The sequence below is a fragment of the Pinus tabuliformis genome, chromosome 5_2 (genome assembly GCF_031772625.1).
Source record: "Pinus tabuliformis cultivar Carrire ecotype Pingquan chromosome 5_2, CPIR1, whole genome shotgun sequence".
NCBI classification, from domain to species: domain Eukaryota; kingdom Viridiplantae; phylum Streptophyta; class Pinopsida; order Pinales; family Pinaceae; genus Pinus; species Pinus tabuliformis.
In genome coordinates, this window is record NC_142306.1 from 271138698 (window position 1) to 271144697 (window position 6000).

Genomic DNA, 6000 nt, shown 5'->3' on the forward strand with positions numbered 1-6000 from the left:
TTCATTGGTAAGAAACTTGATGTTTCTCATTTTAGAATATTTGGGTGTCCCATGTATTTTCATGTGCCTAAAGAGAAAAGGAATAAGTTGGAAGCTTCTGGGAAGAAAGGAATATTCATCGGCTACAGTGAAAATTGAAAGGCATATAGAATCTATGTGTCTGGTCAAAGAGATGTGGAAGTGAGTTTTTATGTCACCTTTGATGAAGACACTGCTCTTGGGAAAGCTAAAGATCTCCCTATCCCAGGGATGGATGATGATGATGCTGTCGAAAAACAGGATGAGCCTTCGACAGAGGAGCATATGCCCGATGGATCTTATCGATCCACCTCCTGGTGATACCTCTACCTCAAGGAAACATCCACTATGGCTCAAAGATACTCTCAAAGATATGCTAAAAGACATATTGCTCCAAGAGGGACATTTCGTGAAAGTAAGAAGTTGAACATGTATGAAGGTTATTTGGCTGTTATGAGTACTATTGTTCAAGCTAAACCATGCACGTTTGAGGAAGCTGTAAAACACCAAGTTTGGAAAGATGCGATGAATGAGGAGTATGAATCAATAATGAAGAATGATGTTTGGGATGTGGTGCCGAGACCCAAGGACACGTCTCTGGTCACTTCTAAATGGCTTTACAAAATTAAACATGGAGTTGATAGGAGTGCTGAAAAATATAAGGCCAGGTTTGTTGCTCGAGGTTTCTCTTAAAAGGAAGGAGTGGACTATGACAAGATATTTGCACCGTTTGCCTGATATACCACTATCCATTCTATTATTGCTCTTGCTGCTAATCAAGGATGGAGCCTACATCAAATGGACGTCAAGACTACTTTCTTGCATGGCTCGCTTAAGGAGGAAGTCTACTTGGAACAACCTTAGGGGTTCAAAGTAGAAGATCGAAGGACACATGTATGCAGGTTGAAGAAATCTCTCTATGGGTTGAAGCAAACCCCTAGGGCTTGCTATGAGAGGATTGACAATTATCTTATGAAGCTGGGATTTAGGAGGAGCTATGTTGATCCAAGCCTATACTTCAAGGTTGTAAAGGACATGCCTCTCATTCTGGTCCTTTATGTTGATGATCTCTTTCGGACTGGTGCGGACCGTCTCATTATCAATGCAAGAGGGAGTTGACTTCCAAGTTCGAGATGAAGGACCTAGGATTGATGCACTACTTCCTAAGCTTGGGGGTCTGGCAAAAGACAGGTGAGAGTTTCATTTCTCAAGGAAAATACATTGTGAAGTTGCTAGAGAGATGTGGGATGGTGGATTGCAAATTTGTCTACTCCAATGGAACTCAACTTCAAGAAGCTATGTGGAAGTACTTGTGGGCTCGAATTGGCAAACCCTTCCGAGTATCAACAACTTGTGGGGCCCCTGGTTTTCTTGGTAAACTCCCAATCGGACATATGCTTCGTTGTGAATACGTTGAGTCAGTTTATAGTTGAGCCTCATCACATACATTGGATTGCTGCTAAGAATCTTTTGAGATATGTTCGTGGCACAATCGACTATGGCTGAGATACACTGCCGAGAATTTGAGGCTACATGGATATTCTGATGTTGACTGGGTTGGGAGTGTGGTAGATTGAAAGAGCACATCTGGATGTTGCTTCTCATTAGGGTCTGCTTTGATTTCTTGGATGAGCTAGAAGCAGAAATTGGCTGCTCTAAGCACTGCCAAGGCCGAATACATTGCAACTAGTATGGCCAGTTGTGAAGCTATATGGTTGACGAAGCTCTTCAATGAGCTATTTGAGCATGTGTTGGATACCACTGTGATCTATTGCGATAACCAGAGTGGGATTCGCCTTTCAGAGAATCTTGTTTTTCACGACCGCTACAAGCACATTGATATCATGTACCACTTTATCTGGGATATGGTACAATGGGGAGCAATAAGGCTCAAACACATCAGGACTGATGAGTAGATTGCTGACATTCTCACAAAGCCCTTGGGAAAGGTCAAATTCTTAGCCTTCCGAGAGAGACTTGGAGTCATAGAAGGATCCTCTCATGAGGGTCTCGCTTGAGTTGGACACTGAGGTCTGGGAGCTCCTGGCGGCTTGGGGTACTTCTTGGAGCTATGAGTGACCATATAGTGAGTGGTTCACCTTCCCCTATAGGTGCATTGTGTACAGGTTGAGTGGTTCACCTTCCCCTACGATTGGTGACATATGTGTGTAGGGTGAGTGGTTCACCTTCCCCTACGATTGATGATATATGCATAGGATGAGTGGTTCACCTTCTCCTATGGCATACAAGTAGGATGAGTGGTTCACCTTATCCGCAGATGCCCCAACATACATCCTACCCATGTAGTCTGGGATTCATGAGAAGTACCTCTCATCTGGACAATGAGTTGGTAAAAGTGGATAGGGACCATAACACTATAGATGGACTCATCGTGTACTGCTGTACTCCCTATGTCTAGGATGCATGGTGTTCAACAACTTGATCTTTGATGAAGTCTGATTGAGGTTCTACCCCTAGACCGACTTCGGTTAGTGGAAAGTGGCAAGGTCTTGTGACTCACTCTCGATTGATTCTTCTTCATTATTACATCATTGTTCAGCGGAGTTGAGATGAGATGCAGAGACTATACATGAGGACAGAATGGCATGATGATGGATGGATTGGCAGGTGGAATTCTCCCTAGTTGAGAGGGAGTGTTAAAATTGGCAACTAGGGCCAAATTCCACTTTGGACAACTCATTTGATGGAGATGATTATTGCATTCAATTCCTCTTTTCGAGAGGACCAAAATCAACTTAAAGATCATTAAATTTGGATAAGCAAAAATGTGTTTTTGAAATTATGCCCACAAATGTGCAAATTGAAAAGGTCGCCACATCATTATGTAGGCTCAAGAAGCCCAAGAGACTTGTCACTTCACCCTCAACGACTTGTATAAATGTGAGAGACCTCAAACCTCTTTTGGCATCATCTCATTTCACACATTCTTTTCTCTCTTCATCTGATTGGTTCGTACAGCTTATTGGGCATCTCTTTTCCTCACACGTGTGGAAGCAAAAGGGCGAATTGTAGGACAAATCATAAGGCTGGAATTTCAGAGTCTGTTGCAGGTTTGACCAATGTTGACTTTGACTGTGATTTTTGGGTTAGAATTTTGTTTTTGGCAGGGTGCATTTATTGGCATAGGAATCGAGGGATTATGCTGACTTTGACTGTAGACCAATCACAAGGTTGACCCTAGAGTTTGACCGCTGTTTTCATGACTGCTTTGGGCTGGCTATGACCAACAAAGAAGGTTGAGTTTGACTAGGTATGATGAGCTGCATAGAGGATGATTTGCTGTTGCATTGACCTACATTGGCTTTTTGGTTAGGTCATAATTTGATTGCTGTTGATTGCAGATTTGACAGGGCTGTTTTGACTGTGATTTCGCAAGTCAATTTTGACTTTTGTCCTCTCTCTCTCTCTCTATCTGCTGAACATTTGATATAATAATGAGAAGAATGATCAAAGGGTTTTCTCCATCTTGGGGGTTTTCCCTGGCATTCACCAAATATGGTGTCCTGTTGTCCTAGCTTGTCTTCTGCAATTTATTATTCATTACCGTCAATGTGATTGCGATTGGAAATCTAAATTGGAAATTGTGATTGGGTTGCTTAAAGGACACTGAAGTAATTTTGCTAAGCATAGAACATACCATTGTTGACTAAAATTAACATGTGCTAAGTCTTTCTAGCACTGACTGTGGGTCTGTCTTAGACCTTTGAGACACACAAGAGTTCTGTTGCCAATCCCCTGATTAGTGTGGTCTCCCTCTCTCCATCTAAGGGTTGACCTTTGCTAATCCTACTGACTGTTGGTACTGTTCTTCGTACTTGCTGTTGGCTACTACCAGCGTTGACAACAATTGCTGGCCCGTACTTGTCATGACAGATCCCCGACTAGCGACTCCTGTTGACCATTACATCTCGCAATTTCTTCGACCATGTCGAACGTGGCATCCTGTTCACAACATGATTACCTGCAACTATACCTTGCTGCCGTTTGACGACAATCTTGCTGCCTCCCTCTCTATCAACCCGCAACATGCCTCACACTATCTACAACTGCTTAACCTCCCATAGCCTCACTGTTGGCCTTGCACAGGCCACCCTGCGTCATTAGTGTTTGTGTAGACCTTGACCACAACTTGGTCCCTTAGTGCTAACACTTTGTCTATGTATACCCATGACTTGACACAATCTCGTCTCTTCTTGTCACGACCTAGCGACTTGACTGGCTTGCTGCTTATAGTGGTTTTGCTTGTCGCCTCATGTGCTTGATTTGTGCTAGGCTTAACTATTCAGTAGCTAGCAACTGTCAACCAACTCTACCGCAAATATGAAGGTAACTCAGCTAGTTTCCTCTACGCACCTGATGGGTTTCTTCCTCGGCTTGGCGACAATCGCTACTGCTCGACTTTTGCGTAAACTTACAGTGGCTCGACCCCTCGCCTTTACTTGATTGATCACTTGTTGGCTACGTGTAGTCCCAACCCTCAGACCGCGAGCTCAACCTCTATTGTTAGCTGTTGACCTTAGCTACTAACGGCTCCTTGTGCGTGGCCTGTTTGACTTTCCCGAACCCTTGTCCAACTCTCATTCACTTCTATTGCGACGTCCCTTGTTGTTGGCTTGTTTCCATTCCACAACAACTTGGTGTCGCCTATCCACATAGGCTCAACTTGCCACAACGCTGTGTGGCCAAATCCTTGCAACGAGAATTACGACTCCACTCAACCACTTGACAACAATCGATGGTTGTGTCTTGGTTAGCTGTAGTGGCCAGTGAAAAAGAATTCCCCTCGGTCCTTTAGAAAAAATCTTGTTGGCTTAAATTTTTTTCCGTTCGTATGACCCGGCCAACTTGGCTTTGGCGAACCAACATGAACTCGACACCTATAATTCCGAGATCGATTCAAAATTGGAGCTCTGATACCATGTTAGAATTTTCCGAACTCAGCACTTAGTATTCAATTCCTAACAATTATTAACTGAACGAATACACGACTAAGTTCCTAATCAAAATATTTAGTGGAAGCAAAATTATTCGATTTGAATCACATTCACATAAACAGATTTCTGCCCAATCAACAATTCTTGATTAATAAATTAATCATGGAACTTACTTGGGCTCCTGTCCTGGGATGATGGCCCAATTGAGAAAATACAAACCTGATCACCAGCGTCACTGTACTCTCTTGGACAGAGCATATGCTTACTAAGAAGCCTCTCTCAATCTTGTGTTGCTGTTATGTCTTTTCCTCAAAACTTAGGCTCAATTTATAAATTTCCTAAGCTAAGACTGACGGCCAAAATTAGCTTGTCAAGTTAACTGAAGATAAATGACTTAACTTTAGTTAACCTATCTTTAGCTTTCTTTACTTTTACTGAAGTATAAGTCATAAATTTAGCTTGCTTTCAATGCACATCACATGCATGTCACATGCAACAGATTCGCATGCGTGCAACTCACTTGCACACTCTGCATGTTGCATGCAAGCTCCTAAAGAGGCAAATCAGGGTTCATCTAGTTAAGAGACAAGACTAGAAGTACCCTCCAAGCTACAAAACTCAACATTCTCTGCCCCAAATGACAGCAAATGACATAGCTGCTGAGTGATGAACCTATCTTTAAACACTGGAATTATTGTTCAAAATATACCAGCTAGCTAATCTGTCAACTTATTTGCTTGTATTTATTATTATGCCGATACAAGGGACAACTCATATTTGTTTGAAGGAAACTAATGTCAGGTACAGGAAAAATCTTAAGACATAGGAACCAAGGTAAAGAAATCCTTTGAGATTCAAGAATGAACTGGTTCTGTTATTGTTACTTCCATAATATTGTTTCTTGTGGCCACAGAACTTGAGCTTTATGAACGTTTGAACTTTGGCATATCAGTGTGAAATAAAGTAGCATCTGGGAGTGACATACGAGACAGGTAAGTCCCTATTTAATGTATGAAGAATCTTGAAG